This window comes from Tachypleus tridentatus, chromosome 13, assembly GCF_004210375.1.
Source record: "Tachypleus tridentatus isolate NWPU-2018 chromosome 13, ASM421037v1, whole genome shotgun sequence".
Classification (NCBI taxonomy): domain Eukaryota; kingdom Metazoa; phylum Arthropoda; class Merostomata; order Xiphosura; family Limulidae; genus Tachypleus; species Tachypleus tridentatus.
Window position 1 is genome coordinate 185,894,540 of NC_134837.1, and position 22,226 is coordinate 185,916,765.

Sequence of the window (22,226 nt, forward strand, 5' to 3'; positions counted from 1 at the left end):
AGGTTCGAACCCCCGTCACACCATGTTCACACTTTCAACCATGGGGGCGTTATAATGTGACGGTTAGTCCCACTATTCGTTGGTAAAAGAATAGTCCAACAGGTGGCGGTCGGTGATGATGACTAGCTGCCTTCCCTCTAATCTTATACTGTTAAATTAGGGACGGATAGCGCAGATAGCCCTTGTATAGCTTTGCGCGAATTTTGAAAACAAACAGACTTATTCATAATGAGTGAGACTTCGTAACTTTATAACAAGACGATAGATAGAGCACAGTGCAAGAAACCCTCGTGCCTTATGCTGATTTTGAGATGTTCACTAATTGGAAACAGATTCAATCTAGGGTGTGGCTATGAAACTTCATACTTCTTCAAAATTCAATTTGAAGTTTCATCAACGATCAAATACATTTAGCTTCACCACAAATATTGCTTTCACTAATACGTCCTTGTTTGTTGTTTCTCTGTTTTTATTTGCCTTTCTTTGTTTACATTTCTCTGTTTCTTGACCACCATTGTTGTTTAACAGTTTCATGTTTCTTATGTGATATCGTTCACTAACAATTTCATGTTTCTTATGTGATATACAACTACGTGCTGCATACTGAATATACGACTACGTGCTACGTGCTGTGCTAGTTCCAGGAGTATGTATGGCCATCTTGGAAGATACAAACGCAGACTTAATTATAAAAACGAGAAAAATGTTCGACGTCTATATATGTTAGAATTGGTCGAAGTATTTGGTAATTCCAAAATCCATTCTAAGTATGAAATATGAATACTAAGATGTCATCTAGGTCTGACATGGCCAGGGGGTTGAGGCAGTCGACTCGTAATCTGAGGGTCGCAGGTTCGAATCCCCGTCATACCAAACATGCTCACCCTTTCAGCCCTGGGGCGTTACAATGTTACGGTCAATCCCACTATTCGTTGGTAAAAGAGTAGCCCAAGAGTTGGCAGTGGGTGGTGATGACTAGCTGCCATTCCTCTAATCCTACACTGCTATATTAAAGATGGCTAGCGCAGATAGTCCTCGTGTAGCTTTGCGTGAAATTAAAACCTAACTAAGATGTCGTCTGCTTAGTGCATGTGTTTTCTATGTTGTAAAATACAAAGATAAAAAGAGTCTTAACTTTGTTGGAAAGTGAAGGAAAGGCAAGAACTTAACATAGTTATTATTAACAGTGCGCTACATACACTGGAATAGACTGGGGTGAGGAGTTCGTGTACCTTCTGTCCTAGGGGTGAACAGGTGTTGGAAGTAGGTGTGATGTAGAAAGCAAGTGTTCACACTATTGTAGCAGCTCAACAAGACTTTTCCGTTGATTATAGAAATAACATGGGACAGTGACGGACTGATATCACAGCTTACATGTCTACGATACTGTACAGTGACAGTCAGGCCCGGCATGACCAAGTGAGTTAAGGCGTTCAACTCGAAATCCAAAGGTTGCGGGTTCGAATCTCCGTCGCACCAAATATGCCCACTCTTTCAGCCGTGGGGGCGTTCTAATGTGACGGACAATCCTACTATTCGTTGGTAAAAGAGTAGCCCAAGAGTTGGCGGTGGGTGGTGATGTCTAACTGCTTTCCCTCTAGTCTTACACTGCTAAATTAGGAACAGCTAGCGCAGATAGCCCTTGTATAGCTTTGCGCGAAATTAAAAATAACAAAAAAACAGGCGGTCTCTATAGTGTCTTAAGTTTATATCGGATATTTGCACAAGGCTATGCAAAGGTTATTAACGCTAGCCATAAATACGAACCAACAAACTAGAAAGAAGTTGATTAATCAATAGAACCTTCTGCCAACTCAGGACTACTCTGAAGCAAGTGTAGGATCTGACCGTCATTCTTATAACCCTCATGGCGATTTGTTTTCACAATTCTGGCACAAGTTGTAACAACCTGATGTTCAATGTCATTACTCTGTTGTCATTATTAGTAAATTTGGTTTGGTTTCTTTTGAATTTCGATCAAGGTTACACGAAGGCTATCTGTGCTAGCCGTCCCTAATTTAGTAGTATAAGACTAGAGAAAAGGCAGTTAGTCATCACCACCCACCGCCAACTCTTGGGCTACTCTTTTACTAATATTGAGAATGACCGTCACTTATAACGCCCCCACGGCTGAAAAGGCGAGCATGTTTGGTGTGATGAGGATTTGAACCCGCGACCCTTGGATTACGAGTCGAGTGCCTTATCCACCTAGCCATGCCGGGCCAGCTAGGTTAGTATGGTAGTCTGATTCACTGAGGTTTACCGAAACATAAAAACAGAGACATTAAGAGCTGATATATTGTGTATAAAGTACAACTTCAACAGTTACAATACAACGTTTCAAACAGATAAGAATCATCGAAATGTGGTGACCAAAGTGTTACAGTAGAAGAGCATGGAACCCAACTGGAATCATACATTAACTTCTACTTCACAAGGTGGATAATTACGTCAGAAGGGTGAGGCGGAGGAGGTCATATGTATAATTTTAATCCATTATCTTAACTGAAGGTAGAGCTTCCAATCAGAGTAGTAAATTAAGATCTTAAATCTGATTAAGAAGCCATCTCTATTTCTGTTCTTTATATTGGGACTGTTCCAATATCTGCTTTTTGCCATGACTAGTTTGAACGATGCCTTCTGCAACACATGGTTTAAGGTACTATATCAGAGACCACAGGATTCTGATATAGCCATCTAACTGACTTAGAACTGCTGGCCAAACGGTGGGTAACCAGTTAGCAGCACTCACTGTTCATGCAGCTGATCTTATACTAACATATAGATTTGCTTTAACAGTGGTAATAGCTAGCAATTGAAAATGTAGATCATGTTCAGCGACATACCATAGCTTGAGTGCTGGACTCTGTAATCCGCAGCCGGGAACGTTAACCATCAGGCCACGCCTTCATGTTGAAATTACAACCCAACGTTGAGAGCAACATCTACTGAAGACAACGAGTACTTCTCCATAACAAGATTCATTCATAAATAATTCAATTAATAAGACATCTCGTTTATGGAATTTCAAAAATTACAGTCAAAGACAAAGTATCATATTCTCAGGAAAATTTTTTACTCAACTGGAGGGAAATACATATAGGTCCACAGTCAAGTTCTACTTATAACTAGCAATGCCCTCAACAGCTGTAGGTAATTGAAAGCATGCTAAATGTTACACCAATTTTGTGACTATAAATGTGTTAAATATGTACATAAATCTTGTAACTTTCTTTTTTGGTTAGTTCTGAATTCGTGTAAAGCTACACGAGGGCTATCTGTGCTAGTCATCCCTAATTTAGCTAGAGGGAAGGAAGCTAGTTATCACCACCCACTGCCAATGCTTAAGCTACTTTTTTACCAACAAATAGTGGGATTGACCATCACATTATAATGACCCCACGACTGAAAGGGTAAATCTGTTTAATGTGACGGGGATTTGAAGCCGCGACCCTCAGATTACGAGTCGATTGCCTTAACCACCTGGTCATGCCAGTCCATGTACCTTTCAATAAAATAAAACATAAGCAAGTGAATGAAACTGCTAGATTATATTAGCCTGGAAAAAAGCCATCTATGGCTTCACCTGTTGTGCAATCGATATACAAGATCTTTGCAAAATAATGTGTAGTGGAACAAATACAATGTATGAAAAACATGTTACTTACAATCATGTACCTATAAAGTTTTACCAGCGTTGCACTTAACAGAAGAATATATGAAGCGTCCAAAAAGAAACAAAATGTGCAACATAAATTTGGTATTTTTCTGTTAGTGTGAATTTAAAGTTTACTTTAAGTGATGGGCAACACAAAACCGGAACGAAACAGAATATTTTATAATTCTGCCCAAAAGAAACCCTTGAAACAACTGAATCCTATATGTTAAATAAAATAAACAGCTTTGAGTATATTCAGTCCACATCTCCTGAAAGTCAGGTCTTAAAAATAAATATATTTTTATAGATATACTTCAGCTGGCTCCTACTTTTATGTTAAAACAGATTACTACTTTACTACACCAGAAATGTTAGATAAGAAATTTCCAAGTAACACAAAAAATATGTATCTGTAAGTTAGATCCAATACTTCAAAGTAACGCACAAAATATATATCCATAAGTTAGATCCAATACTTCCAAGTAACGCACAAAATATATATCCATAAGTTAGATCCAATACTTCCAAGTAACGCACAAAATATATATCCATAAGTTACATCAGAAACTTCCAAGTAACACACAAAATATATATCCATAAGTTAGATCCAATACTTCCAAGCAACGCACAAAATATATATCCATAAGTTAGATCCAATACTTCCAAGTAACGCACAAAATATATATCCATAAGTTAGATCCAATACTTCCAAGTAACGCACAAAATATATATCCATAAGTTACATCACAAACTTCCAAATAACACACAAAATATGTATCCGTAAGTTAGGTCGGAAACTTCCAAGTAACACACAAAATATTTTCGTATTATTGACGAAAATTATATTTATTTTTATTGTATGTGTACTTATAGTTCTTACTGAAACTAAACATCGTTGGCTCCATTTATGTCTCTTTATTACATAGAAATCAAGTATACGAACACACGTCACTTATCGGGTTTAATCCACTACATCATCTAGACACGAATTTCTTTCTTACAAACTTCTGAAATATTTGGTGAATAATATCAAATAGCAGCAAAAGAAGTCAAACTTTGAACAGCTGTGTACTGAAAGTTTCCATTCAGAAATAAACATAGACGAGCTTTTTTCTATCCTATACTGTACGTACTTATTAAATATTAGGTAGCAATAGCAGATTTTGAAATTGTAGTAATTAAAGCTGCTGTATAAACTTTATCATGCTTATAAGCACTTTCTTGTTCAACTTTAAATAACCTATAAAAACATTACAAAATAATGTTCGTTCAGTATCAAAGTACATGCACTCTCTTAACGTCATATCTCATTAAATCACACCATTCAATATCATAATACAATAAATAAACCTTGTTAGTTAACATATCTTGTTAAATCACACCCACTCAATATCATAATACAATCAATAAACCTTGTTAGTTAACATATCTTGTTAAATCACACCCACTCAATATCATAATACAATAAATAAACCTTGTTAGTTAACATATCTTGTTAAATCACACCCACTCAATATCATAATACAATAAATAAACCTTGTTAGTTAACATATCTTGTTAAATCACACCCACTCAATATCATAATACAATCAATAAACCTTGTTACTTATCATATCTTGTTAAATCACACCCAATCAATATCATAACACAATCAATAAACCTTGTTCCTTATCATATTTTGTTAAATCATATCCACTCAATATCATAATACAATCAATAAACCTTGTTCCATATCATATCTTGTTAAATCACATCCACTCAATATCATAATACAATCAATAAGCCTTGGTAGTTGTCATATCTCGTTAAATCACACCCACTCAATATCATAATACAATCAATAAACCTTGTTCCATATCATATCTTGTTAAATCACATCCACTCAATATCATAATACAATCAATAAACCTTGTTCCATATCATATCTTGTTAAATCACATCCACTCAATATCATAATACAATCAATAAACCTTGTTCCATATCATATCTTGTTAAATCACATCCACTCAATATCATAATACAATCAATAAGCCTTGTTAGTTATCATATCCTTTTAAATCACACACACTAAATATCATAATACAATCAATAAACCTTGTTCCTTATCATATCTTGTTAAATCACATCTACTCACTATCATAATACAATCAATAAACCTTGTTCCTTATCATATCTTGTTAAATCACACCCACTCAATATCATAATACAATCAATAAATCTTGTTAGTTAACATATCTTGTTAAATCACACCCACTCAATATCATAATACAATCAATAAACCTTGTTAGTTATCATATCTTGTTAAATCACACCCACTCAATATCATAATACAATCAATAAACCTTGCTCCTTATCATATCTCATTAAATCACACCCATCCAATATCATAATACAATCAATAAACCTTGTTACTTATCATATCTTGTTAAATCATATCCACTCAATATCATAATACAATCAATTAACCTTGTTATCGTATCTTGTTAAATCACACCCCCTCAATATCATAATACAATCAATAAGCCTTGTTAGTTGTCATATCTTGTTAAATCACACCCCTTCAATATCATAATACAATCAGTAAACCTTGTTAGTTATTATATCTTGTTAAATCACACCCACCCAATATCATAATACAATCAATAAGCCTTGTTAGTTATCATATCTTGTTAAATCACACCCACCCAATATCATAATACAATCAATAAACCTTGTTAGTTATCATATCTTGCAAATTCACACAAAATCAATATCATAATACAATCAATAAACCTTGTTCTTTATCATATTTTGTTAAATCATATCCATTCAATATCATAATACAATCAATAAACCTTGTTCCTTATCATATCTTGTTAAATCACACCCACTCAATATCATAATACAATCAATAAACCTTGTTAGTTATCATGTCTTGTTAAATCATACCCACTCAATATCATAATACAATCAACAAATCGTGTTACTTATCATATCTTGTTAAATCACACCCACTCAATATCATAATACAATCAATAAACCTTGTTCCTTATCATATCTTGTTAAATCACACCCACTCAATATCATAATACAATCAATAAACCTTGTTCTTTATCATATCTTGTTAAATCACAGTCACTGATTATCACAACGTTTTAAATATTATACCGAGTTGGCCAAGGTGACTACTGATTTCTCTTCTCTAACTTTCTTTGAGTTATTATTTTCCTTTATCGATACAGAGATATATGAACAGATGCACACAGACGGCAGAGTTTTTAAAAACTGGATTATTAGATAAAGTGATACACAGCACCCTTAACACAATTAAATCACACATTAACGTAAAACGCGCACACACTATATCGCATGGCCGCGTGGTTAAGGTGCTCGACTCATAATACGAGGGTCGTGGGTTCGAATCCCTGTCGCAATTAACGTGCTCGCTCTTTCAGCCGTGGGAGCGTTATAATGTGACGGTCAATCCCACTATTCTTTGGTAAAAGAGTAGCCCAAGAGTTGGCGGTGGGTGGTGATGACTATCTGCCTTCCCACTGGTCTTACATTGCTAAATTAGGTACGGCTAGCGCAGATATCCCTCAAGTAGTTTTGCGCGAAATTTAAAACAAATACATCTGTAGTAAAAGTCCCTAATCGTTTCAGCTCCTTCTAGAAACCTAACTATCAGTAAATCGTCTCAGCACTCTATGACAGTGAATATAGTTCTACTATCGACATTCCTGACGTTTCTCTACCACTAAATATTTATCAAACTGGTAATCTTCAGGTCATACTTGGAAAACTCATTACCAAATTTTATATATAATTAACTCGTAAAGTTGGATAAAACATATATATTTACACGTCAATGAACTTAAAAGCTGTTTCAGTTTCCAAACCTCGAAGATAAATAACAAAATACATCGGTGTTTAAAATTTAACGTTTCGAATAATAAGCGACTTACAAGAATTATGTCTAAATAAACTAAAATAAGAATAAAAAAATCGCCTTCCATCGTAACGGACTGAATTCAACGTATGAACATCTGTCTATTCTACATTTCACGGGAGAGGTGTACGCTTCGAATTTGTTGAAGTTTGAGCTTTTGGATATTTGCCGGATAAAGCTAAGATCTATCGGAGCAGTACAGCCTTCATTTACATCACTAATTATTCACACACCGTTTTTACGCAAAACGAACTATTTTAATACGCAGCATACGCGCGTGGGCGACAAAGGACCTGTAAACCACTCCGATGTTTGTATTGCACGTGGTCTGCCGGACAAATGACTTATTTATTACGCGGTGGTTCAGGTTAAATTAAGCATTGAAGTCTTTTTTACGTTGTTTCTGAGCAAAGCTATGCAGTGGGTAGCTGTGAGCTTTAACTAGTCGGGAATCGAATCCTGGATCTTAATTTTTGAAGTTTGTACATATGTTGCTGATCCACCAGAAGTCAAAGCCATCATATCTGTTGTTTGTCAGTTTCCAACTTAAAATGCAAACAAGAGGTCAGTTCTCGGATCAGGGGCATAGCTACGAAATCACTTTAGAACACAGGGACGAAACCACGATGCCACTTTAAAATATAGGGGAGCATCTACAAAATTATTTAACAGGGCGTAACTACATCTTTCTTTACATCAATAGATCATAGTTACGAAATCACTTCACAGCACAGGAGCGTAACTACAAAATCGCTTTAGAGCACGAGGGCGTAGTTACAACATCACTTTAGAAAACAATGAGCTAGGATAAACGTCTAACTCTTTAAACTTGACGTGGGAAGTACTTGTTTGTTTTTTTACAGCAAAGCCACATCAGGTTATCTGCCGACCCCACCGAGGGAAATCGAAATTATGATTGTGGCGTTGTAATTCCGTAGACTTACCGCTGTACTAGGGGGGTAGTTGAATTGAGCGTTTATAAAATTATTAATTACTATTTTTTAATTTATATTTTTTAAATAATTTATTTAAAAATTTGGTGGATTCCTTCTGCCTACATGAATTATATACAGCACATCCATTAAAACTATTTCTTCTAAAAACGAACAAACCGACTTACTTTTTCAGTTCAATAAATGAACCAATTAAAATAACGCTAATAATAATAAGTCATAAAGAACAACAAACAAGTGAAAGTAATGTGTATGTACGTTTTCTAACGAATAAGATACTTTCTGGCTAATAGTACAGCTTTAAAAGATGGAAAATATAGAGACAACGAAAACCACGAGTTAAAAAACTCGGAATGTTGTAATATTTCAATAAATACATTCTGCTACTAATTTTAGTTCCTTTCCGACCAGGGACAACTACACCAAATCAAAAATAAATTCGATGCCATCTGAACTTGTGATTCGAAAATTACTATATATGTAGTTTGATTTCCTTGCGTTCTCCTTATGGGCATTTTAAAAGTGTATTTCGATTCAAAATATATTATGGTTTCAAGACATTCAACTACTGAAATAAAAACAGTAGACGAACGTAAGAAAAAGAAACAAAATAGTCTTTTTGTGTTACTAGCCTCTTGACACTAAAAGTGAGCCAAGAAACACCGTTCCTGTCTGCTCACTATTGTTACCAACACTGTTTCAGGGCGTCATCTGTAAATTACTCAAACCTCATTCTGAATGTTTGATTTAGCGACTGGCAGCAGAGTTTTCTTAGCTAATAAATAATCCTTTAAAGACAAAACCGGTTCGTTCAGTGTGCTATCACGTTTCAAAAATGAACACTGGAAACGAGAGTGACCGGATGAAGAAGGAGGAGAGTACTTTCATTAATCGATGTTATTTCTCGGTCACTACTGATGTCTAAGGTTTTCAATAATAAACGTTTATATGCAACTAGAGAGAAACATGATACTGACAGCCTTAAACAATAAGTACGTGCAGAATGAATTCATTGTTGTTACTAGCGCTGTAGTGATTAGTGTATATCTACTGTAGAGTTTGTGAAAAATAAATTACGCTTCCGTTGGCCGTGATCGCTAGGTGCTCACGCAGCATGTACTTAATCCAGCGTTTGCTATTGCAGTTGGCGTGCTTGCTGTTCTGAAGTTGTTTACCTTAGTGGAGAATAATGGAGAAATACACGTTGTTCTAAAAGCTATTTCGAGATATATTTTACATTTTTGATCGTGTGTGCACACAGACCTTTCCTCTTTACATTCATACCACCAAGTAAAAGAATCCTTCCATAATTTCAGTTTATTTCTAGACAAAACTCTGGAGTATGTATGTGGTTCTAGAATCAAAAATAGGCAAAGTTGGCGAACACAATTCGGCAGAACTGTACTAGAAGTTGATGATGTTCTGGTGAAACTAAACATTTGACATTTTAAAATACTGAATACAAGAATCAGGTATGAAAATGTGACACATAATACGAATGTTATATACACAAAAGCAACTATAAGGACTATAGACTAACTGATCCTAATGCAGGCTTACATCTATCACAGTTTCACAACTGTCATGATAATCCAAAAGGCGACGTATCTGCAGTTTTCCATTCCAGTTGTAAGGATTATCTTCTTTAAAGCTATGAAGTTTAAGTATGATTTGGATTCACGTGTTCTTATATGTTAAGAATGTACATACCCCATATCTATATAGATAATTCTTGGAAAAAAAGAGTTTCATAGGGTAATTAACCATCACGATCTGAAGCTACAGCGAATCGAATTTAGTAGTACTATTATTTTGTTAGAGTTTGTTTTTGGATGTCAAAAAACTCGAGATTATTCTTGGATATTCGCGAAAAAATACTCAAGGGCTATCTGTCCCTAACTGGAAACTGGTATACTAGAGGGAAGGCAGCTATAACAGTACCTACCGCCAACTGTTGGGCAACTCTTGTCTGACCGTGACACAAAAGTAAACATCAGACCACGCTAACCACAGAGGCACGCCCAGCCATTATCCGACAGACCACCAGCAGTTAGAAAATCGCGAAAACACCTAAAGGACAGTGTTGACAACCTGCTTTAGTAAGAGAAGATTAGTACATTTTGTGCAGTTCTTAATGGCATTACTTAAAAGAAATAACAGTGTATATAGTTTAAAGACAGCAGTGCATTGTAGAATTGACGCAGTCTTTACAATAACACAAACAACCAAGTAGTTCCTAAAAACTGTGAGGTTCGTAAATTATGGAAGGTTGTCATAGGTTGTTATCTTATCTTTTAAGCTATCAAGAATTGACCATCCAAGACGATATACTAATCTATAGTGAACAATTCGAACAATGTTATTTTGACTAGGAAAAAACAAGCATCGAGGCTTTATATCCTCCAAAATTACATATGTATGTTACGTGGCTCTTACATAAAACGGATATTGTCCTAAAAATGTATGAGGTTTCATGTACAGAGGACCAGACATGCCATTATATAATCAAACCGTAAAAAAACACAGGCATTTCATGTACAGAGGACCAGACATGCCATTATATAATCAAACCGTAAAAAAAACACAGGCAGACTGAATAGATCACTGATAAAACAGATAAACAAAGGGGCAGATAGACACACAACTGAACAGACAAGCAGAAAGACAGATAGGTAACTGAATAAACAGGCAGACAGATAAGTAAACAGGTAACAGATAAAAATATAACATAACACGCACACAAACAGATACATATAAATAACTGAAGAGATAGACAGACACACAGATTACAAAACCAGAAGATAAAAAGATAGATAAACGAATATTTACTAGATAAACAGTCGACAAAGAACGTTATACAAAAATATAATAGATTCACTACCTACTAACCCAGTAACTGAAAACTATATTATACAGAAGACTTTAAGATTAAAAATAGCTTGTAAGTAGTGTTTATATAAAACACTTTAAACCTAGGGACAGTACATAGCAAGTTTTTATATAAAATACTTTAAACCTGAGGACAGTATGTAGGAAGTGTTTATATAAATACTTTAAACTTCGGGAGAGTACGTAGGAAGTGTATATATAAAACACTTTAAAGTCTAGACAGTACGTTGGAAGTGTTTACTTAAAATACATTAAACTTGGGGAAAGTACGTTTGAAGTGTTTTTATATAATGCTTTAAAGTCGAGATTGTATGTATGTAGTGTTTATATAGAATACTTTAAATCTAGGGATAGAACTTAGGAAGTGTTTATAGAAAATACATTAAACCTAGGGTCAGTACATTGAAAGTGTTTAAATAAAACACTTTAAACCTGGTGACAGTACATAGGAAGTATTTATATAAAAGACTTGAAACATAGGGACAGTACATACGATGTATTTATATAAAATACTTTAAACCTAGAGGTAGTGGGTAGGAAGTGTTTATACAAAATACTTTAAAGTCGAGAGTATATGCAGGTACGTTTACATAGAATACTTTAAAGTCTAGACTGTATGTGGGAAGTGTTTATACAAAATACTTTAAAGTCTAGACTGTATGTAGTAAGTGTTTATACATATATATGTTTTAAACAGGTATAATTAAAATGTTTTTTTCTGTTATGTTCCTTTTTCTTTTCTTTTTTTACTTTTAGCCTGGCGGTCGCTCATGCAAGTTACTAAACTTCCGCTTCCCCTACAGCAAGCGCTTTTCTGAGGAGCAATTACTATCACAGAAATCCATAGATAATTATCGAGTTTTCTTATAGGAATAACCTAGAAGTATATTTCCACGTTCAGCTGTTCTTGTCGGCGAATCAGATAAACTGTTTCAGGCTTCCACGCCTGTGTCCGCCCGCCAGCGAGCTGAAGTAACGAGTTGACAGAGGTTTGTTGTTAAATACCTACCCTCTAGAATTAAGTTTCGTATACCTTCCAGTCTGTGTTTAATTTCGTCAATAACTCTTCATACTTTCACAGATAGCCGCGAACATTTAGACGTGTTTTTGAACTTGATTTTACGCGAGAGCTTTCAGATTTCTGTATAAAGACACAGGTCTTCTATCGTGTAAGTTCTCGCATAATATAGCCTTCAGTGTTACTTCCTTTACATAAGAATTGCCGGATTAATTCTTCACAAGTTTAGTGTTTAAATGTCATGAAACTGGTTTTGTTTCTCAGTGTAAACTATTAAATGTCATGGAACTGGTTTTGTTTCTCAGTGTGAACTATTAAATGTCATGGCACTGGTTTTGTTTCTCAGTGTGAACTATTAAATGTCATGGAACTGGTTTTGTTTCTCAGTGTGAACTATTAAATGTCATGGAACTGGTTTTGTTTCTCAGTGTGAACTATTAAATGTCATGGAACTGGTTTTGTTTCTCAGTGTGAACTATTAAATGTCATGGAACTGGTTTTGTTTCTCAGTGTGAACTATTAAATGTCATGGCACTGGTTCTGTCTCTCAGTGAGAACTATTATATGTCATAGAACTGGTTTTGATTCTCAGTGTGAACTATTAAATGTCATGGCACTGGTTCTATCTCTCAGTACGAACCATTAAATGTCATGGCACTGGTTTTGTTTCTCAGTGTGAACTATTCAATGTCATGGAACTGGTTTTGTTTCTCAATGTGAACTATTAAATGTCATGAAACTGTTTTTGTTTCTCAGTGTGAACTATTAAGATTTCATCTCTGCAGATCTTTTCATTACTTTGATTATGATGAAATCCTAACTTAATGGTTTTGACCTATTACTTCACCCATATATACTCTTCAAAAAAAGAAATACAAAAGGCAAAATTTGAGACAAATTGTTAACAAGTTCATTCAGGGTAGTTCTGTATGACATGCGTGAAACTTTGCACATTCACTGCTGAACATCCAAAGTCTGCAAAGGCGAAGTCCACGCTCACTAGATGAAGTTTAACGTCACTCAACGTCAATAACGAGTATGCCCCCCGTGAGCATCAATAACTGCTTCCTGCCCATGGAAGCGATGAGATGACGAATCACATCCTGTGGAATGGCTGTCCACTCAGCCTGCAAAGCTGCTGCAAGCTGAGGTAGAGTCTGCGGTTGAGGTTGTCGCCGTCGCAGACGTCGGTCCAACTCGTCCCAAAGATGTTCGATGGGGTTTAAATCTGGTGATCTGGAGGGCCAGGGAAGAACGTTGATGTTGTGGTGTCTCAATAAGACAGTGGTGAGTCGGGCTGTGTGAGGACGGGTGTTGTTATGTTGAAAAACGTCGTTGACGTTCACCATGATGGGTTGCACATGGGGCCTAAGAATCTCGTCGACGTATCGTTGAGCCGTAAGATTCCCTCGAATGTGCAGAAGGTCTGTTCTGGCATTGTAGTCGATGGCAGCCCAAATCATGATGCTGCCACCACCAAATCTGTCATCTTCCTGCACACAGTTTGCTGCAAAACGTTCACCTTGGCGACGGTAAACACGGGTCCTTCCATCCTGCCTACGAAGCATAAAACGTGATTCATCGCTGAACCAAACATGCCTCCATCGTCGATGAGGCCATACTCGATGTGCCCGAGTCCACTGCAGCCGTGCTTGACGATGTTGCTGGGTGAGGATGACGCCTCTGACTGGACGTCGAGGTCGGATTCCCGCATCTCGTAGACGGTTGCGTACGGTCTGCTCGTAAATCCTACGTATGTTTGAGGCTGTAAACGTCGCAGTGGTGGTCTTATCCCGAAGGTGACGTAACCGGATGTAGCGATTTTGTGCGAGCGTGGTCACACGAGGTCTGCCAGATCGTGGACGGTCACGAGTTGATCCATGTTGTTGGTGACGATTCCATAGCCTTGTGATGGTGCTTGGGTGGACATTCACAGCTCTGACAACAATGGCGTTGTTGCGTTGTGCTTCAGTCAGTCTTGGCGTAACTGTATTGCGTGTCGGTGGCTTAACACTGAGCTATGGAAACCGAGAACCCGTCACTTTTATAAGGATTTTGCACATGTTGCACTTGCAGAACATGCAGATCTCTCAAACAAATTTATTGGACACGCATGCGTTTTAGAGAAAATTCGATGTTTTCCTCAGTTTTCAAAGTGCACAACTTTTATTGTCATTTTGGTCTGACAATCTGTGCCTTAACACGTGTAACATCACATACTCTGAGCTTGTAACGTTATTACATATATTTCTCTTTAAAATAAAAAAAATATCCCTTTTGCGTTTCTTGTTTTGAAGAGTATATTTATTTTCTGAAACAGAGCCATAAGCGACTGCATAGCAACACAACTCCAGTGAAAAGGAGTTGTAATTAATTAAGTTGCTTCGTTTCCGACAGTGCATGGCATCCAAACTATTCCTTATGTCTGTAGACATGTAAAGTGGCAAGCTGCTAAACTTTTAAAATACGTGCAGAAGAAGTCTAGAACTATTTTCCAAATTTAATTAAATGTTTCACAACTACAAATTACACTTCTCAGAAATGGTTACATGGTTACAAACACACATTTACTTGATGCAGGTAGGTGTCATCCTTCACTAGACCTTACTCTAAACACAAAACACAATTTTGAATCATTTTAAAGTGTTATTTTCATGTTATTGTCACCTAAGTATTTCCTTCTTCAAGGGTTACATTTTATTTCATTAAATACAGTAAGAAATAGTACATGAATAAGTAAACAGCATGTAAGTGATTTATAAGATGAAACTATAGCAACAAATGGTAAATGAACTACAGCTGATGGTTTCAAAGATTGAAAATACCATTAAGGTGGAGACCATTTTGAAGAGGATCAGCAAAAGACACAAATATTGAACTCATGCTAATTAAACGACCTAGTATACTTGTGTCAGATAAGAACAAAGCTAAACAAAGACATATATAAGTTTGAAAACTTATTGCTAAGTCATTAGAGCAATAAATAATTTAGATAAAATCAGCCACATACTGGTTTATGATTTGAAGTGACTTTCAGATAAGAAGTAAATGGTTTAGTACACATCTTGTAAAATAAGTGTTGGGTTGTAGTTTGCAACCCCTGGAGTTGGAAATGTGCAACAACCTCTCTAACTCTTTGAACAATAGATGTTTAGAGATTCACAGCTCTTACAACATCAGGTTGTTTTTTTCTTTTATATACAATAAAAACAGGGATATGTTTTTGTATTTCATTACACAAACTGCATATATAGGGGATATCCTTACTCGTGGGAATACAAATCTCCCTATTCACATAGCGCTATTCTAGAGAGTGATACAAAAGTGTCTATGGTAGTGTTCTACATGGGGATATATAGTACTCCTGGCACTGTTCTACAGGGATATATATAAGTACACCTGGAAGTGTTCTGTAGGGGGCTGTGAGTGTCCATGGTAGTGTTCTACAGGGGGATAAATAAGTGCTCATAGAAGTATTCTAGAGGAAGGATACTTAATGTCTATGACAATGTTCCAGAAGAGAATACATAACATTTTGGGACAACATGGGACCTAACAGTCCATCTCAGCTATTCCATCCTCTAAACTAAGTTATTGAGAAATAGTGTTTTTAAAAATCTTAAAGTTAACCCTTATTAGTCATGTACTTATCAAGCTGTTTCTTTAACTTGCTTAAGCTTACTGTTTCCACAACATCCAAAAGCAACCAATTCCAATGGTCAGAAACCCTGTTAGAAAAACAAAACTGTCTTAACAGAATGTGACTCCTACCTTGACAAAAGTTACATTTGTGTTCCCTACTCCTACTGTTATCAATATGAAAAAAGACAATTCATCAACACTATAAACTCCTTTTACAATTTTAAACACTTCAGCAAGTCCCCTCTGAACCCTTTCCAACAATCCAATGTCCTTCCTCAGATAAGAAGCCCAAGATTGAACACAAATGATGCCTAATCAGTGACCTACACAACAAAATTATAACTTCTTTAGATTTATATTCAATGTTTCTATAGATACAATATAAAATCCTATTTGTCCTAAATAACTAATAACAGCTCACTGATTGAATGACTTCAGAGATTGATCAACTATTACACTATAATACCTTTGTTTCATACCACTGTTAAAGTTATTCACATCCACATTATAATTATAATTCAAATTATGATAACCCACATACATTATCTTGCATTTATTACAATTAAACCCATCTACCATCATACCACTGTTAAAGTTATTCACATCCACATTATAATTATAATTCAAATTATGATAACCCACATACATTATGTTGCATTTATTACAATTAAACCCATCTACCATCATACCACTGTTAAAGTTATTCACATCCACATTATAATTATAATTCAAATTATGATAACCCACATACATTATCTTGCATTTATTACAATTAAACCCATCTACCATTTATTTTCAAACTCACTAAATGATTTAAATCCTTTAATAAATCAGCAGCATCCTCTTCACAGCCAACAACACCCAAGACCTTAACATCATCTATAAATGTAAGTAATTTATTAACCACTCCTTCAGCTATGTCAATGATGTAAGTCAAAAAGTACAAAGGTCCTGAAACTGAGCCCTGAGGTATCACACCTGTGACATTATTCCAGTTTGACTGAACTCCATTTGTAACAACCATCTGCTTTCTTCTATCCAGCCACTCTTCTATCCAATTTACTAACTTACCTCCCACACCTATAGAGTTTATGTTTTTACAAGCATTTCATATTAGAGAGAAATATATAAGTAAAAGAGTTGACACTGTTTTACTTTATTTTCCTAAACACTAACATGTCTAAATAAGTTTAACATATTTCTTTTCTCTCTCACGCCTATCGATGAGCTCAGTCTGATGTTGTTACACATGGTGATGAACAGCAGTGGTGCCAGCAGCAAAAATATGGGGGACATGTGGGGGCAGAACAAGACATCATATACTCACGTTTAATTTTAATAAGACTCATCCCCCAAAAAAAAACCTGAAGATGACTTAGGAAGGTTGAAACATTGTTCTCTCCTTATCAATAAAAGTGTTAATACCAATACCAGTCATTCTAAGATACATTTTAATTCAAGTGGGTTTCTTGTCATCAAGAAGCAATACCATTAGTATAAAATATAGTGTTACAATGAATATCTATTATTGGAAAACATATCTGGTTGACTTCTGGGTACAAGACAAAGTAAAATAAATCTGGTAAACACTGTACTGCACGGGAATGTTTGTTTTTGTTATACATATTACATTTGATCTATGTACATACAAATATATTGGGGAAAAAAGAAAACCTTTGGGTGGGCAAATGCAAATGCCCTGGTGGTCCCCTTACAGCACTACCACTGGTGATGAATAGAGATAAAAACCCATTGTAATGTACGATATTAATGTAACTTAAAACCCATTATAATGTAAAATAAAAATATATGTAAAAACCCCAATGAATTATATATGATGTTAGTAATATACAGAAAGTAATGTAGGTAAAAACCTATCATAATATAAAATATATAACATCAGTGATACATAGAGAGCATATTAATGGCAGAAGAACTCGGGTTAATGTAATATGTTGAGACAGAAGCTACAAACAAACAAATCTAGACTAATGTCCAAGAATTTTGTTTGTTTCTTTATACATTGAAGCCAGACTGGAGCATCTAGTTTTAATGTTGTAACTCTCTAATCTGCTGCTGTACATTAAACTCCCAAGATAACAGTTATGTAATACAAACATTTATCTTATTGTATAACAGAATTGGAACTCGAGGCACTGGAAGTATTTGGCAACAAACATATAAAAAGAAGAGTTGAATTTGTAATATTTCGACACAATCTGTTACACTATTTGCTGTGTTTGATCATCAAAAAATTAAAACTTCATCATGGAAGAGCATGTGCTCCATGCGTGCTGTTATCACTGAGGGAAATGTTGGTGTTTCTTTAGAGGTTGTGTGAAAGAACCAATAAAAGTTCCATTTAGAAAGTGAAAGGATAAATTTTTTATAAGGAAACTGACACCCAGAGCTCTGCCTTAGTGAACTATGCATAATTTAAGTCTTTTTGCAGATCAGAGCAGCTCTCATACAACAACTGTCTTTTAGGTACGTGGCAATGGATGTCTTCCTAAAAGAAACAGCTAAAAGCCAAGGTATGGGATGGAATCATAAAGACATATTCTAGAATATCACAGAAATATTGGTAACACTTTCAGTGCAAGTGGAAATAATAATAATAATGAGAATAATAATAATAATAAGTCATCACCAAATATCAATCATTCTTCTACCCCAACCACAAACCTTCACTAGATAATTTAAAACATGTCTTTTGATACATCATAAAAAACACCATCACCAGATAACTTAGACAGTACCTCCAGTACATAATAAAAATACACCTTCATCAGATAACTTAGGTAGAACCACTGGTAGAAAATAAAAAGGCACCTTCACCAGATAACTTAGGTAGAAACTCTGGTACATAATAAAAAGACACCTTCATCAGATAATTTAGGTAGAACCTCTGTACATAATAAAAAGACACCTTCATCAGATAATTTAGGTAGAACCTCTGTACATAATAAAAAGACAACTTCACCACATAACTTAAGGAGAACTTCTGGTACATCATGAAAACAAAACAACTTTACCAAATAACTTAGGTGACACTTTTCACATGAGGTAAATAATTCAGTCATCCGATAGCTTAAGTGACATCTATCTTGAACTAGGAGACAATAAACCTTTAACATGCGACAGGAATAGCACGAAGAGAATTACAAAACTAGAAATGAAAAACGTTAAAAATGGCATGACATTAAAACTTACAGTATTTTAACCTTAACTCAAACTGTCATAGATTTTCAAGAGCCAAAAGCAGAGATACAGACTTTCTTTCCTGTTCTAAGTACACAAGAATACGAAATGACGTAAAGCATGAAATACCATCTAGTGCCATCTACTGTCTATAATAAAAGACAGACTAACATTATCTACTCTCTATACTTGAATAAACCACAGACTAGTACCATCTACTCTACGTACTTGAATAAACCACAGGGTAGCTCTATCTACTATCTGTACTTAAATAAACCACAAAATAGCGCCATCTATTCTATATACTTAAATAAACCACAGAAGAGCGTCATTTACTCTCTATGTTTGAATAAACCACAGACTAGAACCATCTATTCTCTATATTTGAAAAACAGGGGCTAGCCTTGTCTACTCTCTATATTTAAATAAACATGGACAATATGCGTTTATCGCAGCAATACTTAAACTGACCCTGGAAACAGAAGTCTTGTTGCCAAAGAAGACATCGAGTTATTTAGTGTCTACTGAAGAAGACATCGAAAAGATATGCGAAAAGAAACGTATGTAAAATTATTTCGTATACTATTTTATACGTAACCACTTTATACACAACCGCCTTATTATATACAACCATCTTAAATACAACCATCTTCTCTAGGTTTTAGTCATAGAGAAAAAAGATGATATTTTGAGGATAAACAAAGATATTAAACTGGTAAAACCACCTCCGGAAAATGTTCATTTCCTGTTCACTTCGTAGCCATGCAGAGAAACTCACTCTTCTTCAAAGAAGCTTCAGGATGTTTTGGACCGGGAAAGTCTAGCGGGAAGAAAAATAACCGCATCCGAGCACGTGAAGCAGTTTGTAAGATCATTCTATTTCTTAATTGGCTCTCGGTATTTCTGTAGTTTACGCTACAAAGAATAGTTTCGAATTATATCGTTAATAGCCATAGCTTTTGAGGTAATAACTGCTTTTCTCGACACTTAGATAAGGCCAAAGGTCGAGATGACGAGAAACCCACTTGAAGTAAAAATGTGTTCTCCAGACGGGTGGTACGGGTATTAAAATTTTAATTAAAATAAAGTACAGAACAACGTTTCGACCTTCTTGGGTCATCTTCAGGTTAACAAACTCTGTTTGTTTGTTCTGTACTTTAATTAAAGTTGTAATATCCATACCAGCCGTCTTGAGAATACATTCGTAATGCCGAAGTATATGATATCTTTTTTGTTTCTTTTCTGTAATGGATTTTTATTTTTAATTAACATTATTTTCTTTCTATTTAAATATGTTGAAACAGACACAAAAGGTATCGTTGTAACCAGTCTTAAAATTCAACAAAAATGTACATATTAAAGTAAACACAGCTACCATGTCCACAGAAATGCGCCAACCGTGGAAATACATATATGCAGCTTCGAAATAACCTTTCAGCCGTAGGAGCGTTATAATATAACTGTCAATCCCACTATTCGTTGGTAAATTAGTAGTCCATGAGTTGGCGATGAATGATGATGACTAGCTACCTTCCTTCTAGTCTTACACTGCTAAATTAAGAATGGTTAGCGAGATAGCCCTTGTGTAGCTTTGAGCGAAATTCAAAACAAACAAGAAATTACCTGAAATTGTTTAGTTTAACTGGCAAGCGAAGTGTTAATTCCGTCAGATGGAGCCATACATCTATGATAAACTTGAGCAATTTAACTTATTTCACGCCCAGTCACACGACACTAGTCGGTGGAACACACTTCAATTTTGTATAGCGAAGAAGTGAACGTCTGGAAACTTCGAGAGTTTTTACGTTCTCTTGATGTTCATATTGAATGGAAAATTTCTGACTGTGTTGATTAACTAAACGAAGGACATGTTTTGAACTCGTCATAATATTATTCAGTTTGTTTTATTATTGCCCTAAATAATATTATAATTTATATATACAGCGACACCGAAAGATTAGAAACTGACACTGGGTGACAAGCAAGTAAAATGAAACTGGTAGATGCGTGTACAACTTACAAGAACATGTGAGCACACCGGTGTTTTACGAAAGGTGCACCTCCCATTGTTAATCTGAAGATGGCCTAGGAAGGTCGAAACTTGTTCTCTGCTTATCAATGAGTGTTAATATCCATACCAGCAGTTCTGAGATACATTTTTACTTCAAGTGGGATTCTAGTCATCAAGAAAAGACCCGTTTAACCACTATAATTTGAATGAAGGACAGTCGCATATCTTCTACCTTTTAAATTATCGAACACTGCCGTTTATACCAGTGCTGTAACCTATACACGATGTTACCAGAAGATAAACACAAACCGTGCAATATTCTCAAGCAAAACTTCACTTTGAAAACTGACAACCATAAAAGGTCCCGTTAAGATTGTTCACTTGCACAACTTTCTACCTACGTTTTAATAAAACTATATAAACGACAAGTGCTTAAGGTACCTCAGCGACGTGGTGGCGGGGTTAACGCTGTTGACAAATACAAATTTCTTTCTTTATTTCTTTAATATCGCGCTAAAGCTATACGAGGGCTATCTGCGCTAGCCGTCCCTAATTTGCAATGTCAGACTAGAGGAAAGATAGCTAGTTATCACTACCCACCGTCAACTTTTGGGCTACTCTTTTAATAACGAAGAGTTGGTTTGAGAATATCATAATAGCGTCCCCACGGCTGAAAGGGCGAGCACGTTAAGTATGACAGGGATCCAAAGCTGCAGCCCTCAGATTATGAGTCGAGCGCCCTAACCACATGGCCATGCCAAGCCTTATTTCAACTTTATCCTACTTCTCATATCTTGTAATTTCTCCTTCGTGTCGCTCGTTACGTGTTTAGAAGAAATAAGAAAAGCTGAGGAGTGGAAACAAACAGAAACAGATATAAAGGCTTCTGACAAAAGATAGCGCCCTCTTGAAATGTCCTTGTATCA

The 22,226-nt window shown here is 35.6% G+C and overlaps 1 protein-coding gene across 7 annotated transcripts in view; it reads right to left on the reverse strand.

The window, feature by feature from the left end:
• The window catches only part of LOC143240815 (RNA binding protein fox-1 homolog 1-like), a 135,247-nt gene that overhangs the window by 60,332 nt on the left and 52,689 nt on the right, over positions 1–22,226 (reverse strand). The window lies entirely within an intron of this gene.